Here is a 20,256-nt window from a genome sequence, read left to right on the forward strand (position 1 = left end):
TCCCTTCCTCAAATGACATCAATGCTATCCCGAGAGAATGAAAACACACATTCCCCAGAAGATACAGATCTGATTCAATAAGAACACTTCTGAGTAAGGAATCATGGCGATTAAATCTGAAAGACTATATGATTACAACAGAAGAGTTGAGGTGTCTAACTTTTTATGTACCGTAAGAAATACATAGTCTATTGTGAAAGGTAATGTTTCTCTGCTTTCTTTCTTAGCCCATTGTATAAAGGAGAGCTCCTAAATTTTTTTTAAGTTAGTCTTGTATCCTATCACATTACTAAAGGTGTTGAGTTGTAGAAGTTCCCTGGTAGAATAACTGGGGTCACTTATGTATACTATTATATCATCAACAAATAGTGAGAGTTTGACTTCTTCTTTTCCAATTTGTATCCCCTTGATCTCCTTTTGTTTTCTTATTTGCTTTACCTAGAAGTTCAAGTATTATATTGAATAGATATGGAAAGAGTGGACAGCCTTGTCTTGTTCCTGATTTCAGTGGGATCACTTTGAATTTCTCTCCATTTAGTTTGATGTTGCTGTTGGCTTGCTGTATATATCTCAGGGGTAACTCTAACCAAGCAAGTGAAAGACCTGTTTAAAAAGAGTGTTAAATCTTTGAAGAAAGAAATTGAAGAAGACACCAGAAAACGGAAAGATCTCCCATGTTCTTGGGTAGGTAGAATTAACACAGTAAAAATGGAAATCTTACTGAAAGCAATCTACAGATTGAATGCAATGTCCATCAAAATTACAGCAAAATTTTTCAGACCTCGAAAGAACAGTACTCAACTTCATATGGAAAAGCAAAAAACCTAGGATAGCCAAAACAATCCTGTACAATAAGGAAATTTCTGGAGGCATCACCATCCCTGATTTCAAACTCTATAATAGAGCTACAGTACTGAAAACAGCCTGGTATTGGCATAAGAACAGGCAGGAGGACCAATGGAACCGAATCGAAGACCCAGATATCAATCCACACACCTACGAACACCTGACTTTTGACAAAGAAACCAAAAATATAAAATGAAGAAAGAAAGCATATTCAAAAAATGGTGCTGCATAACTGGGTATCAACATGTAGAAGTGTTGTAGGGAGGCTGCATGTTCATTTCCTGGTCGCCCAGACTCCCGAAATAACCATACAGAAACTGTATTAATTAAATCACTGCTTGGTCCATTAGCTATAGCTTCTTATTGGCTAACTCTACATCCTAATTTAACCCATTTCTGGTGTGGGACAATTCTGTATTCTGTCAATTATGTTTTAAATAAATGCTGATGGGTCAGTAGCCAGGCAGGAAGTATAGGCAGAACAACCAGGCAGGAACAAGAGGCAGGGCAATGAAAACAGGAGAATTCCGGGAAGGAGGAAACTCTCTCTGGAGTTGTGAGTCCACCATAGAAGAAGTAAAATGTGATTGCCTTGCTGAAAAAAGGTACCAAGCCATGTGGCTAACAGATATAAGTTATAAGAGTTAATGGGCCAATCAGTTTATGATTAATGTAGACCTCTGTGTGATTTCTTTGGGACTTAATGACTGTGGGAACTGGGCAGGACAGAAACCCTCAACAACAAATGGCACCCACGTGGACAACTGAATCCACATAAATTACTTGGGAGGTAATTCTGGATGAAAAGAATAGATTTAAGCATGGCTTATTGATAGTAGCATTTTCTCAGGTGGCCTCTGCTTGCTAGAGGCAAGTGCTTACATTTAAGAGAAGCTTCCTGACTCAGCTTTAGCTGCAAAATCTTGCAGTTCTTTTAAGAGGTCCTACCAAGAAACATTTAAATAGTGTTGATGAAAAGCTGACTGCTTTTTGGTTTTCAGCTGTAGCAGAAAAAAAAAAGCCATGTCATTTTAAAATGGTGGCTTTCTGGACCATCCTGCCAGCACAAACTCTGAATCTTTCAGGCAGGAGTTCTGGCTAGAGTATTTGAGTGTGGTTTGTGAGCAGACTGATGCAGCTTGCTTGTTGGCAGGGACCTTGAAACGCCATAAAGTTGTAGCAATAAACATGGCTACAGCTGGTACCTCTACCACAAGGCTGTAATCTTAGAAAGGTAAGGAATAGGCTGGAACCAGCCGTCAAAGCCACAGCTTTAATCCTGCCCATATTGCTTAGCAAATTAAGAACTCACATGGTCAGAAAAAGAGAAAAATATACAGTAAAGAGAGATTCAAAGATGAAAAAAACCTCTAAATGTTTTATAGTGTGTTAAAAATATATGCAAGCTTGGGAGAGTAAAGAAAAAGAAGAAAGAGTAGTTGGGTATGTTGGAACACACCTTTAATCCCAATGCCTGGGTGGCAGAAGCAGACAGATCTCTGTGAGTTCAAGGTGTGGTAGCACACACCTTTAATCCCAGCACTTGGGAGGCAGAGGCAGGTGGATCTCTGTAAGTTCAAAAACAGCCTGGTCTAAAGAGGGAGTTCCAGGACAGCCAAAGATACACAGAGAACCTGTCTCAAAAAGTAAAAGTAAAAATAAAAGAAATAGAGGTTAAAATAAAGCCACGTGAAGATGAAAAATACACAGAGAATCTTCATACTGTATGTTATTATGCTCTCTTTGAATTGTTTGAACGCTGAGGAAGGAGCAACAGTTGCTAAAAGATATTTGCTTATAAATGCTTCAGAACTGAAGTCAAAAGGAACGTTACTTTGGAGAAGAGATTTTGCTTTTGTGTCCATAGGAAATGAGAGGCTGTGGATTCATTCTGAGTTAAGAAAAATCAGGTTTGATCAAGGAAGACCACCTGAGAAATCTCCGGTAGGTACAGACGGACCAGATGTCAGAGTTCTACATCCAGAACAGATTCAAGACTGCTGCCTGAGATGATCATGACTTACAGGATACTCCATTCAGGACTTGATCATAATTCTAAATTTTCTTTAGGTCCCCATAAGATTATCAGTGCCCCCAACCAGCAGGAAGTAGCCTGGAAAACTATGCCCACATTGCCAAAAAAATGGGCTATGGATGTTCTTGTTTTAAAAAAAAGAGGGGAAGTGGTGCAGGACAATTGTCTACAATCTGTCAGTTATGTTTTAAATAAACGCTGATTGGCTAGTAGCCAGGCAGGAAGTATATGTGGGACAACCACACAGGAAGTATAGGAGAGGCAATGAAAACAGGAGGATTCTGAGAAGGAGGAAGCTCTCTCTGAAGTTGTGAGCCTGTCACAGAAGAAGCAAGATGTGACTACATCGCTGAAAAAGGTACTGAGCCATGTGGTTAACACAAATAAGAATAATGGGCTAATATACATTATAAGTGTTAAAATAAGAAGCCTGAGCTAATAGGCCAATCAGTTTATGATTAATGTAGACCTTTATGTGATTTCTTTGGGACTTAACAACTATGGGAACCAGGAAGGACAAAAACCTCAGACAACACATTTCTATTAATCTGTGTATTGTCACGAGGTTGTGGCTTACTGGGTAAAGTCCCAGCATTTTTCTCTAGCAGGGCTACATGGCTTCTCCTGACTCTGCCCTTCTTTCTCCCAGCATTCAATTTAGTTTTCCCTGATCAGCTCTGTTCTAACCTATCAGGACAAGCCAGTTTCTTTATTAACCAATGGTATTCACAGCATACAGAGGGGAATCCCACACCATAGAAGAATGCAAATAGATCCATATGTGTTGCCAAGCACAAAACTCAAGTCTAAACGATGAAAGAACTCAACATAAAACCAACCATACTGAACCTTATAGAAGAGAAAGTGGGAAGTACACTTGAAATCATTGACATAGGAGACCACTTCCTAAATATAACCCCAGTAGCACAGACACTGAAACAATTAGTAAATGGGACCTCCTGAAACTGAGAAGCTTCTGTAAAGCAAAGGACACGGTCAATATGACAAAAAGGCAACATAAAGAATGGGAAACAATCTTCACAAACCCCACATTGGACAGAGGACTGATCTCCAAAATACAAAAAGAACTCAAGAAACTTGACATCAAAAGAACAAATAAGGGGGACCTGGAATTGAGTGCACCCAGGCCGGTGGGAGGTCCCCTCCTTCATTTGACTGCCTGGGGCAAGGTAGGCCTTTGTCTGAGAGCTGCTTGGCCTGCAAGGGGACCTGACAGTCTGCCAGAGGATCCATCATTCTTTGGGGTGAGTGAGGAGTGAGTGCCCGAACCGCGGCAGCTGCCCGGAGAGGGACCACCGACACTCCACAACTCCCCCTGCCACCAGCACACTTCCTGCTCTTCCTGCAGGGGTTATTCTCCCCGGATACTGCCTCTCTCTTCCTGTCCCTTCCCAGCTTGCACCCAGAATCCTCCCCCCTCCCCCTGCCTCATCCTCCCGTCTTTGGGGACACAAAATCCCATAGCTCAGCCTGTTTGGGCTCTGGGGACCTGGAATTGAGTGCACCCAGGCCGGTGGGAGGTCCCCTCCTTCATTTGACTGCCCGGGGCAAGGTAGGCCTTTGTCTGAGAGCTGCTTGGCCTGCAAGGGGACCTGACAGTCTGCCAGAGGATCCATCATTCTTTGGGGTGTCCTGCTCCAGTTCTAAGGCCATCCACCCAAAGGGGTCAGACTCTGGCCTCCAGGCAGGTCTGAGGATTCCTGCGGAGGGGTGCGGGCTCCTTCAGATTGTGCTGCCAGGTTCGCTGTGTGGTATTCCATCCCGCCCTGCCCCCACCTTGGCACTTTTGTCGGGGCTGCGACCCTGGGCTGCCTGGAATCCCTGATCCTGTGCCCTGACATTCCATCTGAACTGGTGAGTGAATGCGGACCCTGGGGCAACCTGCCCTGGAAGAGAGCACAGACCCCCTACCCCCACTTCCCTCTGCAGGCTTATGTCTGTTTCTCCCGTCCCTGTGTCTCCCAAGCTTTCCCTAGTGTTCTCAGGTGTCCTGCTCCTGTTCTAAGGCCATCCACCCAGAGGAGTCAGACTCTGGCCTCCAGGCAGGTCTGAGGATTCCTGCAAGGGAGTGCGGGCTTCTTCAGATTGTGTTGCAAGGAATAGGTCCTCCTCTGGCACTGGGGAGATCCAACCAGTTTCAGTTACAGCAAAGATTGGTCTAGGACACCAAACGCCTCCGGGCTCCCTTTGAAGGAAGAGATGGGCAGGCGCCAAACCAGGAGCTCCTCCAACAACATGAAAGGCAACATGACATCACCACAAGCCAGACATCCCGAAACAACAAGAATTGAACACCCTACCCCAGAAGATATAGAAGAAACCGACCTTAAACAGTACTTTATGAAAATAATAGAGGACCTTAAACAGGAGGTAAAAAACTGCCATAAAGAAATGGAGATGACAAACAAAAAGGTAGACGAAATAAATAAATCTCTCAAAGATACCCAAGAAAAACAAGAAAAACAAGAAAAAGCAATCAAACAGGTAAGGGAAACAGTACAAGACCTGATAAATGAAATGGAGGTATTGAAGAAAACACAATCTGAGGGACGACTGGAAATGGAAACTCTGAGTAAACGAACAGAAACTTCAGAGACAAGTATTTCCAACCGAATACAAGAGATGGAAGAAAGAATCTCGGACTCTGAAGATACTATAGAGGAAATAAACTCACAGATTAAAGAACTAAACAAATCTAACAAATTCTTAACACAAAACATTCAGGAAATCTGGGACACCATGAAAAGACCAAACCTAAGAATAACTGGGGTAGAAGAAGGAGAAGAATTACAACTCAAAGGCCCAGAAAACATATTCAACAAAATTATAGAAGAAAACTTCCCCAACCTAAAGAAGGATGTTCCTATGAAGGTACAAGAAGCCTACAGAACACCAAATAGACTGGATCAAAAGAAAGCATCCCCACGCCATATAATAATCAAAACACAAAACATACAGAATAAAGAACAGATATTAAGAGCTGCAAAGGAAAAAGGTCAAGTAACATATAAAGGGAAACCTATCAGAATTACACCTGATTTCTCAATGGAAACCATGAAAGCCAGAAGAGCTTGGATAGATGTGCTACAGACACTAAGGGAACATGGATGCAAGCCTAGACTATTATACCCAGCAAAGCTTGCATTCACCATTGATGGAGAAAACAAGATATTCCAGGACAAAAACAGATTTAAACAATACGCAGCCACAAATCCAGCCTTGCAGAAAGTAATAGAAGGAAAATCACAAACCAAGGAGTCCAACAACGCCCACAATAACTCAGGCATCTAGCGACCCTTCACCAGCACAACTAGAAGAAGGGAAACACACAAACTCTACTACTAAAAATGACTGAAGTTAACAACCACTGGTCATTAATATCACTTAATATCAATGGACTCAATTCACCTATAAAAAGGCACAGGCTAAGAGACTGGATACGAAAACAGAATCCAACATTTTGCTGTTTACAAGAAACACACCTCAACCACAAAGACAGACATCTACTCAGAGTAAAGGGTTGGGAAAAGGTTTATCAAGCAAATGGCCCTAAGAAACAAGCGGGTGTGGCCATACTAATTTCCAACAAAGTTGACTTCAAACTAAAATCAATCAGAAGAGATGGAAAGGGACACTTTATACTCATAACAGGAAAAATCCATCAGAATGAAGTCTCAATCCTGAATATCTATGCCCCTAATATAAAAGCTCCCACTTATGTAAAAGAAACACTTCTAGAACTCAAGGCAGCCATCAAACCACACACACTAATAGTTGGAGACTTCAACACTCCTCTCTCACCAATGGACAGGTCAATCAGACAGAAACCTAACAGAGAATTGAAAGACTTAATGGAGGTAATGAACCAAATGGACTTAACAGACATCTATAGAACATTCCACCCAAATAGGAAAGAATATACCTTCTTCTCTGCGGCTCATGGAACCTTTTCGAAAATTGACCATATACTTGGTAACAAAGCAAACTTCCACAGTTACAAAAAAATATTAGTAACCACCTGTGTCTTATCGGATCACCATGGATTAAAATTAGAATTCAACAACAATGCTACCCCCAGAAAGCCCACAAACTCATGGAAACTGAACAGTCAACTACTGACCCACACCTGGGTCAAGGAAGAAATAAAGAAAGAAATTAAAGTCTTTCTTGAATTTAATGAAAACAAAGACACAACATACTCAAACCTATGGGACACAATGAAAGCAGTGCTAAGAGGAAAGTTCATAGCACTAAGTGCCCACTTAAAGAAAACGGAGAAAGCGCTCATTGGTGACTTAACAGCACACCTGAAAGCTCTGGAAAAAAAAGAAGCAGACTCACCTAGGAGAAGTAGAAGACTGGAAATAATCAAATTGAGGGCAGAATTCAACAAAATAGAAACACAGAAAACAATCCAAAGAATCAATGAAACAAGAAGCTGGTTCTTGGAGAAAATCAACAAGATTGACAAACCCTTAGCCAAACTAATCAAACGGCAGAGGGAGAACACGCAAATTAATAAGTTCAGAAATGAAAAGGGGGACATAACCACAGACACAGAGGAAATTCAGAGAATCATTAGATCTTACTACAAAAGCCTGTATGCCACAAAATTGGAAAATGTAAAAGAAATGGACAGTTTTTTAGATAAATACCATATACCAAAGTTAAACCAGGACCAGGTAAATGCTCTAAATCGTCCTGTTAGTCGCGAAGAATTAGAAACTGTTATCAGAAACCTCCCTACCAAAAAGAGCCCAGGACCAGATGGTTTCAATGCGGAATTCTACCAGAACTTCCAAGAAGACCTAATACCTATACTCCTTAAGGTATTTCATAATATAGAAACACAAGAGTCACTGCCAAATTCCTTCTATGAAGCTACAGTTACCCTGATACCTAAACCACACAAAGACTCAACCAAGAAAGAGAATTACAGGCCAATCTCACTCATGAACATTGACGCAAAAATTCTCAATAAAATACTGGCAAACCGAATCCAAGAACACATTAGAAAAATTATCCATTACGATCAAGTAGGCTTCATCCCAGAGATGCAGGGCTGGTTCAACATACGAAAATCTATCAATGTAATCCATCATATAAACAAACTGAAGGAAAAAAACCATATGGTCATCTCATTAGATGCTGAAAAAGCATTTGACAAAATTCAGCACCCTTTTATGATAAAGGTCTTGGAGAGATTAGGGATACAAGGGTCATTCCTAAATATAATAAAAGCTATTTACAGCAAGCCGACAGCTAACATCAAATTAAACGGAGAGAAACTCAAGGCTATCCCACTAAATTCAGGAACACGACAAGGCTGTCCACTCTCTCCTTATCTCTTCAATATAGTGCTTGAAGTTCTAGCAATAGCAATAAGACAACATAAGGGAATCAAGGGGATTCAATTTGGAAAGGAAGAAGTTAAACTTTCATTATTTGCAGATGATATGATAGTATACATAAGCGACCCCAAAAACTCCACCAAAGAACTCCTACAGCTGATAAACTCCTTCAGTAACGTGGCAGGTTACAAGATCAACTCCAAAAAATCAGTCGCCCTCCTATACACAAAGGATAAGGAAGCAGAGAGGGAAATCAGAGAAGTATCACCTTTCACAATAGCCACAAATAGCATAAGATATCTGGGAGTATCGCTAACCAAGGAAGTGAAGGATTTATTTGACAAGAACTTTAAGTCTTTGAAGAAAGAAATTGAAGAGGATACCAGAAAATGGAAGGATCTCCCCTGCTCGTGGATTGGGAGGATCAACATAGTAAAAATGGCAATTCTACCAAAAGCAATCTATAGATTCAATGCAATCCCAATCAAGGTCCCATTAAAATTCTTCACAGAGATTGAGAGGACAATAATCAACTTTATATGGAAAAAAAAGAAACCCAGGATAGCCAAAAAAATCTTATACAATAAAGGTTCTTCTGGAGGCATTACCATCCCTGACTTCAAACTCTATTACAAAGCTACAGTATTGAAAACGGCTTGGTATTGGCATAAAAACAGAGAAGTTGACCAATGGAATCGTATAGAAGACCCGGATCTTAAACCACAAACCTATGAACACCTGATTTTTGATAAAGGAGCCAAAGGTACACAATGGAAGAAAGAGGGCATCTTCAACAAATGGTGCTGGCATAACTGGATGTCAACCTGTAGAAGAATGAAAGTAGATCCATATCTATCACCATGCACAAAACTCAAGTCCAAATGGATTAAAGACCTCAATATTAATTTGAACACATTGAGCTTGATAGAGGAGAAAGTGGGAAGTACTCTACAACAAATGGGCACAGGGAACCGTTTCCTACGCATAACCCCAGCTGCACAGACTTTAAGGGCAACATTGAATAAATGGGACCTCCTGAAGTTGAGCAGCTTCTGTAAAGCAAAGGACATTGTCACTAAGACACAAAGGCAGCCTACTGACTGGGAAAAGATCTTCACCAACCCTGCAACTGACAAAGGTCTGATCTCTAAAATATATAAGGAACTCAAGAGACTAGACGGTAAAATGCCAATTAACCCAATTAAAAAATGGGGCGCTGAACTGAACAGAGAATTCTCAACAGAAGTTCGAATGGCCAAAAGACACTTAAGGTCATACTCAACCTCCCTAGCTATCAGGGAAATGCAAATCAAAACAACTTTGAGATATCATCTTACACCTGTCAGATTGGCTAAAATCCAAAACACCAATAATAACCTTTGCTGGAGAGGTTGTGGGGTAAGGGGCACACTCATCCATTGCTGGTGGGAATGCAAACTTGTGCAACCACTTTGGAAAGCAGTGTGGCGGTTTCTCAGGAAATTCGGGATCAACCTACCCCAGGACCCAGCAATTCCACTATTGGGAATCTACCCAAAAGATGCCCAATCATACAACAAAAGCATATGCTCATCTATGTTCATAGCAGCATTATTTGTAATAGCCAGATCCTGGAAACAACCTAGATGCCCTTCAGTGGAAGAATGGATGAAGAAACTGTGGAATATATACATGCTAGAATACTACTCAGCGGTAAAAAACAATGACATCTTGAATTTTGCAGGCAAATGGATGGAAATAGAAAACTCTATTCTGAGTGAGGTAACCCAGACCCATAAAGATGAACATGGGATGTACTCACTCATATTCGGTTTCTAGCCATAATTAAAGGACATCGAGCCTATAAATTTGGGGTCCTTGAGAAGATAATAAGAAGGTGAACTCCCAAAAAAAGATATAGTAATCCTCCTGGATATTGGAAGTAGACACGATCGCCAGGCAAAATTGGGAACTTGAGGGTTGGGCAAGACTGGGCCAAGGGAAGATGGGGAGAGAAAAGTGTGAAGGGGAGAACGGGGGGAGCTCGGAGGAATGGGGTGCTTGGGATATAGGAAGGGTGGATATGGGAGCAGGGAAGCATATTTCTTAATTTAAGGAGCTACCTGAGGGTTGTCAAGAGACTTGACCCTAGAGGGGTTCCCAGGTTTCCAGGGAGACGCCCCCAGTTAGTTCCTTGGGCAGCTGAGGAGAGGGAGCCTGAAAAGGCCAGTTCCTATAGCCATACTGATGAATTTCTTGCATATCACCATAGAACCTCCACCTGACGATAGATGAAGAAAATGACAGAGCCCCACATTGGAGCACCGGACTGAGCTCCCAAGGTCCTGATGAGGAGCAGAAGGAGAGAGAACATGAGAAAGAAAGTCAGGACCGTGAGCGAACCTCCAGCTGGCGACAGATGGGGAAGGTGACTGAGCCCCACATTGGAGCACTGGACTGAGCTCCCAAGGTCCTGATGAGGAGCAGAAGCAGCGAGAACTTGAGGGAGAAAGTCAGGAACAAGAGGGGTGCGTTCACTCATGGAGACGGTGGGACAGAACTAATGGGAGATCACCAACTCCAGTTGGAATGGGACTGATGGATCATGCACCAAACCCGTCTCTCTGAATGTGGCCAACAACGGGGGCTGACTGAGAAGCAAAGGACAATGGCTCTGGGCTCTGATTGTTCTTCATGGACGGGCTCTGTGGGAGCCTTCTCAGCTTGGTCGATCACCTTCCTGGACCTGGGGGGAGTTGGGAGGACATTGGTCTTAGCATAGAGTGGGGAACCCTGATGGCTCCTTGGCCTTGAGAGGGAGGGAGGGGAGGTATGGGTGGAGGGGAGGGGAGGGAAGGGGGAGAAGGAGGGGAGGGAAGGGGGAGGAGGAGGGGAGGGAGGGGGGAGGAGGAGGGAAGGAGATGGAAATTTTTAAATATAAAAAAAAATAAACCATGAGAGAGAAAAAAAAAAGAACAAATAATCCAATAAAAAATGGGGTACAGACATAAACAGAGAACTCTCAACAGACAAATCTCAAATAGCTGAAAGACACTTAAGGAAATGTTCAACATCCTTAGTCATCAGAGAAATGCAAATCGAAACAACTCTAAGATTCCATCTTACAACTGTCAGAATAGCCAAGATCAAAAATATTAATGACAGCTTATGCTGGAGAGAATGTGGGTAAAGGGAACTCTCCTCCATTGCTGGTGGTAGTGCAAACTTGTATAGTCACTTTGGAAATCAGTATGGCGACTTCTAAAAAATTAGGAAACAACCTATCTCAGGACACATCAATACCACTTTGGAGTATATACCCAAAGGATGCTCAATCATACCACAAGGACATGTGCTCAACTATGTTCATAACAGCATTATTTGTAATAGCCAGAACCTAGAAACAACCGAGAGGCCCCTCAACTGAAGAATGGATAAAGAAAACGTGGTGCATTTACATAATGGAGTACTACACAGTGGTAAAAAAAATGACATCTTGAAATTTGCAGGTAAATGGATGGATCTAGAAAAAAAACATATTGAGTGAGGTAGCCCAGACCAAGAAAGACAAATATCATATATTCTCACTCATAAGTAGCGTTTAGACATAAAACAAAGACAAACCAGCCTACAATCCATAACCCCAGTGAACCTTGACAACAAAGAGAATCCTAAGAGAGACATACATGGATCTACATAGGAAGGGAAAGAAGCCAAGATCTCCTGAATAAATTGGGAGCATGGTGGTGACAGGAGAGAGTAGAAGAGGATAGGGGAGGAAAGGAGAGGAGTAGAAGAAATGTATAGCTCAATAAGAACAAAAAGGAATCTAGTTTGAGAAAAAGGCAGAGTGTTAGGAAAAAAAAAGTGATACATAGTCTAAAGTTAAATACAGGTAAATAATTTTCATTTAACTTCAGAGACAGACTGGAAATAAGCAGATACAAACCTCCAAGACTTGTTCTATTGTTTTACTGACTACACCCTAAAGGTCCATATAAATCCATGCTTCCCTTTCTTTGCCACCATCAATGTTTAAGCTAGTCCAGAGCAGGAGGGATAGCCACCATGAAGAAATGTCTCACTAAAGCAATGAAGTAATATTGAGCTAATACACCCATTCCTCCCCATTGTTTTTTTTTTTGAAAATAGAAGAAGAGCCTATTGCCGGGCGGTGGTGGCACACCCCTTTAATCCCAGCACTCGGGAGGCAGAGGCAGGCAGATCTCTGTGAGTTCGAGGCCAGCCTGGTCTACAAGAGCTAGTTCCAGGACAGACTCTAGAAACTACAGGGAAACCCTGTCTCGAAAAAAAAAAAAAAGAGCCTATTAACTTAAATGTTAGGTGTGAGTGAGAGCAATGACTTATTAGTAAAGTGTTAGCCAAAAAAGTTTAAGGACCCAAGTTTCATCCTCTACACCCCATGAAGAGCCATGCATGATAGCACAAATCTATAAACCCAGTGTTCCTCCAGCAACATGGAAGGTCCAGACAGAAGTCCAAGACACTAGTGGACCAGTTAGCTAGATACACAGAGTAGTGAATAAGAGATCCTGTATCCAAGTGCTGGAATGTAACTACCCACACATGAGACTGCCCTCTGAGCTCCAAAGACCCACTCACAAATACAAACTCTTCCTCCCCTAAGAGTAAAAGAATGGTATTCTTAATCTGTTGCAACATTTTTCCATGGAGTCTGTTACTTTACCAGTATACTTTTTTGTGGTACAGTTTATATGAAATATATTTATGTCCTTTTACATGAATATATTTACATGTTTATATCTGAAGTGATTCTCTGAAAGAAACAATGTGGTTTTAAAAACTGTTTCTGAAAACATGTACCTTTCACTGAAAAATTTAATGTATGTAAATTTCATATAATTCCAGTATAGAAAAGTTTCCTACTGCTGTTTTGCCATTGTTTTCTACATGTTTTATTACCTTTGCCTCTTAATAACTCCATTACTCCTTTTTAGAATGCTAAATCAATATTTTCTGTCCCCAAACTCTCATGAATATACTGTATGGTGTGGTATATGTATGGATAGATGTTAACATGTTCGTAGGTACCACATATGTGTGCTATAATGGGCAGATACTTCAGAAACTGTCACATAAAACAATTATTTTCTTTATATTGCTCTCAACAGGAATGCTGTCACAATTATGAAAAACTGACCAACTATTACAGATATATTCTTTTCAAATATTTTCTGTTTGCATTTGGTAGAATCCATGGATACCACTGATATGGTGAGCCATTTGTGCAAATGATACACAGTGTTTTCACAGACACAGTTTTAGAGTAGTGTTTTATATTGTTGTCTTTAAAACCAAACAGGAAAAATAGAGGGTAAAAACCAAGATATACAAACACTGAATTTTATAATTACCTGAATAGTTGTCTTCATAACGTTTGGTTATCAAAAAAAATCTAGTGTATACTACATGCAACATTTTGGTCAATAACAACCCAAGTGTGATAATAGAGATGAAAAATTCCTATTACTAATGATGATATAGACATTCTAGTGTGTCACACAGTGCATTTTTCCCTGGTTGGTCCTGTTACTAGTGTAAAGCCCTACTATACAAAAAATACAATGTGTAGAGTATAAAATTATGTATAATATAAAATACTTGATAATAGTAATACATGACAATGTTACTGTTTTTTATATGTAGCATATTGTTCTTATTTATATTTTTTCTATTTTCATTGGGATCAATTCAATTTAGTAAAAAAAAAAATGCTTTCTGTAAAACAACATCCACTGCCTGGTAGCAGACTTGTCAATATTGTGTTTATTGTACCTCTTGATTGTATCAAAAGGGCACACTAAATAATAAACCTATGCCACCTTGGGTTGAGTACATAATACACATTGTATCCACACAATGACAAAGTCATCAACAACTCATTTCACAGAACATACCGTCACTCTAAAGTGACACACTCATGGACATACATTTTAGGAATATACAGATATAAAAATTTTAGATAAATCAAAGTTGATTTGAATTCATAATAATGCCTTATACTGATAAAATAAATAAAAATAAGCCATGTGCTTTTGTTTTTACAAAGATTCAAGCTACTATCTAATTCAATTCCACATTTTTAAAACTTTTTAAAGTTTAAAAATTTCATATGATATATTTTGGCCATATTTTTCTCCTCTCACAACTCCTCCAAGATCCTCTCTCCCCAACAATTAATCTTCATATTCTTTCTCTTAAACACATACATTTGCACAAAACTTAAATTTAATTAAAATAAAAACAGAAAATCAAAACAAAGCAGACACATAAACCATGCAGTACATTTTTGTTTCCTGGGCCTGGGGCCTGCTCTGGTGTGTGGTTGATGTATGGAGAGAACTCATTTTCCCTCTCCCAGCAGCTATCAACTGCAAATAGCTTCTTGGTTAGGGGTTGAGACTTTTATCCCACCTATCTTCTCCATAATAAGTTTTTGTCGGATTTTTTTTGTTTTGTTTTGATTGTGTGTTTTTGTTTTTATTTTTCTGAGACAGGGTTTGTCTGTGTAGCTTTGGAGCCTGTCCTGGAACTTTCTCTGTAGATCAGGCTGGCCTCAAATTCACAGAGATCTGCCTCCTGTAACTGTTTCTACATAATCACGCAGAGGCTTAATTTTAACTGCAGAATGTTTATTCTATGGTTGTTCTTATTACTAACTAGCTCTTACATTTAAATCAACACATTTCTATTAATCTATGTATTGCCACATGGCCATGGGTTTTACTGGTCTGCTGGCATCTTTCTTCTTGGGCAGCTATCTCGAGTCTCTCTGGACTCTGCCCTTCTTTCTCCCTGTATTCAGTTTGGCTTTCCTGCCCAGCTATATTATGCCTTGCTATTGGCCAAGGTAGTTTTTATTATCAACCAATGAGAGCAACATATAGTCATAGCATACCAAATGGTTATCCCACAGCACTTGTACAGCTCATAAGCACGTTGTCATAGTCTCTGTGAATTCATATGTTTATGATCCCTGTTGTGTCTAAAAGATACTGCTTCCTTGGAGTTGTCAAGCACCTCTGACTCTTATCTTCCCACCTCTTCTTCCACACAGACCCCTTAGCCATTTTAGTCTGAAGGACTCCCTGGAGAGTTTCCCAAAGGTAAGTCTGCTAAAAGCAAACTCAATTTTTATATATAAGATAGTATTTCTCTTCCATTTATGAAAGTCAGTATACCAGACAGAATTCTTGACTATAGATAAAAACAAAACAAAAATACCCCCTAAAAAACACAACACAAAAATGAATACAAAATTATCATATACTTTTATGATCTTTATATCAACTCCTCCTTGCTCAACCCTGTTAATATGTTGAAATGAGATAACAGCAATAAACATATTTTTCTTTAGTATTGAAAAGTGTCAACAGTTTGGATCATGAATGTCCCACAGAGGTCATATTCCTATAGGCACATGCACCGGCCTAAGCACTCTTGGGAATTAGTGGAGTTTATAGGACATGCTGTCTAGTGGAAGGCAGTTAGGTCATTAGGGCTGTGTTCTAGAGGGGGATATTGGGACACTAGCATCTCCTCTTCCTCTCTTCCTAACTTCTGGCCACCAAGAGATCACTAGGCTTCTGTATATGCTATATTACACTTCTACAGTCCTAAAATAACAGGGCCAATGTGCAAAACAAACCAAAATCTTTGAAACTATAATTAAGTTCAGGTATTTGTTACAGTGACAGAAAACTAAATAATATGGAAGAGAATGCCCCCAGTAATTCATCACTATGTATTATATGCCCTCTAAGATTTTGATCGGTAACTCTACTGATTTTTAAAATTTTTATTCTATCTTGCCAAGAATTTTCTTTTAGTTTTGTGGTACATTACACTAAAATTTATACATTGCTCTATCTTTGAATTGAAAGGGAAAAAGTCATTGTTTTGATGTAAAGTTCTTTAAATACACTGGCAAATATGGCCTGATAGCATTTTCTTTTAGATATGAGATCAATGTCCACAAAAGACATCAGTGATTAGTTATAGTGACTTTGCCTGGCTTTTGGTGTAACAGTAATATTGGTTAAAACTGGTTAAAAAGTGCTCTTCATTTTTTTTTGAAAGAGTTTGGGATGGGTTTCTATTAGTTTTTCTTTGAATGGTATGATGCTATAAAATTCTGGAGTTTTTCGTTTTCTGTTTTCACATGTCCTTCTCTGTCTTTTGTTAAGTTTGATGATAAGGCATTAGGGAATATCTTTGAGTTCATCTTTTGGAGAGTGTGTTGAGCTTCTTGAATGTTATACTCACATCTACCATAAAGTGTGTGATAGTTACAATAATTACTTCTTCAAATATTCTATGCCTGATTTTCAGTTTCTTTTCTTGGTAAACTGGTAGAATGTATATATTTGCTACATGGCCATGTTTGCTCTGCATACTGCTAGATTTTCTTCATTCTTATTTCTTAGTCAACAAATTCTGTACTTTTTATTATATTGTTCGCAACTTCAGACTGCTCACTCCTAATTCTGAATTTCTGCAGTGAGGTAGGTTTTGTTTTGTTTTGTTTGTTTTCCTCATTCTGTAGGCTGCTGTTTTGTCTTGTTGGTCATGTCCTTTGCTTTTTGTTTTCTTATCTTGGCTTGCTTTTGTCATCTCCAGATTTTTTTTATTCCCTTTTTGTCTTTCTAAGTCTCTACCCATATTTCATTCTATTAAGTCACAACATTCATGACCTCACATTATCTTTTAATTCTTCAAACTTTTAAGACAGTTGTTTGAATTTTTTCCCCTAATATCTGACCAATCATCATATGTTTGACAGGAATTCCTTTTATAGGTGGAATTTCCACTTGATTTTTTTTTGTTTCTTTGTATACCCTGTGCTTTGTTGTTGAAAACTAGATGTTTGAATCTAATAGTATGAAAATTCAGTAAGTCAGATTTTATACATGCATAAAGTTTATTGTTTTGATAGTATTTGTTTTAGGTATCTTTTTGTACAGTCTCTGTACCATGATTGGTGTGACTTAAGGTCTTTTGAAGTCTTGCTTGACCCTGAGCGTTTCCTTGGCAAGTGCAGTCCCTTTCTGATTATATATGTATTGTTGATACATTATATATATTTATATATTTCATATATATATATGTGTGTGTGTGTATGTATGTATACTGATATATTTTGGTGGACCAAGTCTTTCATGTCTAGCTCTCTAGAAGGATAAAGAGTATGGAGAAAGAAAGTGCTTGAGGCCACTTGTAAATCCATGATCATATACTTTAGGCAGAGTAGAAAAGGTTTTCAACAGATGGCAGGCAATGTTCTGTAGCGACTGCACCCTTTTTTCCTACCTGTCTGATCACTAAAACTTAGTAATCAGTACAGAGGACTTTACTGGAGAAAGTTATTTTTGCTCACCCTGGAATCCTCAAACTATTTACAAACTACTAGAATGTGTATATGGCTGCCTACTATTGATTAAGAGTTAACCTTGGTTAAGTGCTATTGTATTAAGTTCAAACTGAGAGAAATTAACCCACTTCATTCTCTAAATCTTCCTCCTGGAAGTTGAAGACATCAATGAATTTCAGAGTCTCAAAATAGCTAAATCACAGAGACTATGTATGCCAACAAACACGATGGCAAGTAGAAACAGAGTCCCACCTTCTCACCTCTTGTTTTTCTTTTCAGCAATTTTTAGAATTTCTATTTTTTCTACTTAATTATCCATCTGTCTTGTATTATGTCTGGTTTTTTCCACTAAGAATTCAGTTACTAGACATGGTTATTTGAATTTCCCAGTATGATGTTATCGTTTCAAGCCTCTACTATTCCTCAGTCGGATTCTAATGCTTTCTTTCTCCAGTGTCTTTGTCCTTTCCTTTGCCTATTTTTTCTAAATTGTCATACATGATGAATTACATTGTTTTAAAAAAAATATTATTTTATTTATTATTATTAGTCAGGCTTTAATGATTTAGTAGCAAAATGTGGATATAGAGAGAGCCTTCTTCAGTCCTATCATTACATATAGGACTACTGATGAGCCCATGCCTGTGAGCTGCAAACACACCGTGTCTCCGAGCTTTTCCACCCTTGCTTAGGAGGAACATGACTAATATACTGGGTGGAGCTGAGCACTTCTCTTCTGCCACATGCAAAAGTGCATGGAGCTAAATTGGATACTTTTACTTTTTTCCCAAGGAAATCCTCCAGCCAGTTAAACTTGAGTGTTTTCCTTATTTTTGTATCAGTCGGTGTGATAAAACCCCAGCATGGTTAGGCCCTAATTACATACAATCTCCTCACAGCAGAACTTAAAAACAGAGGGCTGTGGAGCATTTTAAAAAGGAATTCCATTTCCTTCTTCTTGCTAGAAGCAAAAGGGTAATTTTCTCTAATATTCACTTTGAGAAAACAGTCACATTGTAAAAAGTAACCTCAAAAACAGTATAAATGCCACCACAATGGGGTTCTGCTCAGAATTTCTAACTCTATGGCTTTCTACATGCAGTCTTCAGTGACTCATAAGTTATATTTCCCCACAGAAGCTTTTGTCATGAATTTCTGCTGTCATTGTTGCAATCATCGGTCTGTCTCTCTGCCCAATTAGAGGAGAGAGGTCTGCTATGATGTGTTATAGATAGAAGAGTTACTGAATTTGTTCAACTTGTGACTTGTAGGGATGGAATGACAACCTCTTATGCCACAGAATAAAACCCTGAATTTTTGTTTTCTTTTTTAATTAAAAACCTATCTTTGCTTCATTTTACATACCAATCCCAGTTCCCACTCTCTCCTCTCCTCCCATTCCCTCCACCTTCCTCCCCAACCCACCCCACCCCACCCCATCCACTCCTCAGAGAGGGTAAGGGACATTGCTTTGAGGAAGGACCAAGGCTTATTATATCTAGGCTAAGAAAGGTATCTCTCCAAAGAGAATGGGTTCCAAAAAGTCAGTACAAGCAGTAGAAATCCCAGATATTTTTAGTAGTTTTGTGCTAAAATTCAACAAGTTTGGTGAAATAAATTATCAAACTGAAAAGTACAAATCACCAAAACTTTACTTCATTGGTAAAATTATGTATGCACAATTAAGATAAGAAAAATTCAGTCTTATGAAACACTATAGAAACATACACACACTTTAGATTTTAAAAATTCAACCCTATGCAAACACAGGAAATAAGGAGAACTCATTGACTGTGGTTAGTACTCTCTTGATAGTAAAAATACACCAGAAAACTGTAAGATATATGAACATAAAGTGAGTCCTCTTCAAACTACAAGAAAATGGATCTGAACAATATATACAAAAGAAGTTGCATTGTAATGGTTTAGACTAGCAATAAAAGAACAAATTGTACACTGAAAATGGGTAAATTGTATAAAATGTGAATTATATCTAAATAAAACTGCTATGAACAATACATGATTATACAGTTATTAACAAGCTTATCACAGTAACATAATTTTAAAAGAATGCATCCAGAGACTCAAAGAAGCTGGGAGCAAGGGAGTAGGGGGAGCTCTATGTGGGGAATGGCAGGTGCTCTGCAGGGGTAACTGGGAAAAGTGAAGAGGTTTGAACTGCAAAGTGGTAAAGGCATTATAGGGGTAGGAAAATGATTAATAACACCAAGGATGTTTGAAAAGTCATAAGGAAATGATACTGTTGTATATTTACCAAAGATTGCATATAATGCATACATACATGTACATACACAAACATTAAGTTTGAAGAAGTCACTCCACCTGGGGTGATAATACTTTATCCAAGATCCTTGAAATAAGAAAGAAAACTCCTAGCACCACTCAGCAGAACATCTTCTATGGTTGCTGGTCAGGAGAGCTAAAGACAATATAGATTATTGCCTTTGCCCTTGGTTGCCTCCCAGAATTTGAAGGTAAAGCCCTCTTGTTGAAGAAATGGGACTAGATGGGAACTGAGCTAGAACTGATCGGGAAGCTTCATCCTTGAGGACTGGCTCTCACCTACCAGAAGGTGCTATGCAAGCTGCCAC

The 20,256-nt window shown here is 39.3% G+C and overlaps 1 protein-coding gene across 2 annotated transcripts in view; it reads right to left on the bottom strand.

The window, feature by feature from the left end:
- The window catches only part of Scaper (S-phase cyclin A associated protein in the ER), a 378,485-nt gene that overhangs the window by 195,088 nt on the left and 163,141 nt on the right, over nt 1-20,256 (bottom strand). The window lies entirely within an intron of this gene.

Source organism: Arvicola amphibius, chromosome 3, assembly GCF_903992535.2.
Source record: "Arvicola amphibius chromosome 3, mArvAmp1.2, whole genome shotgun sequence".
NCBI lineage: Eukaryota > Metazoa > Chordata > Mammalia > Rodentia > Cricetidae > Arvicola > Arvicola amphibius.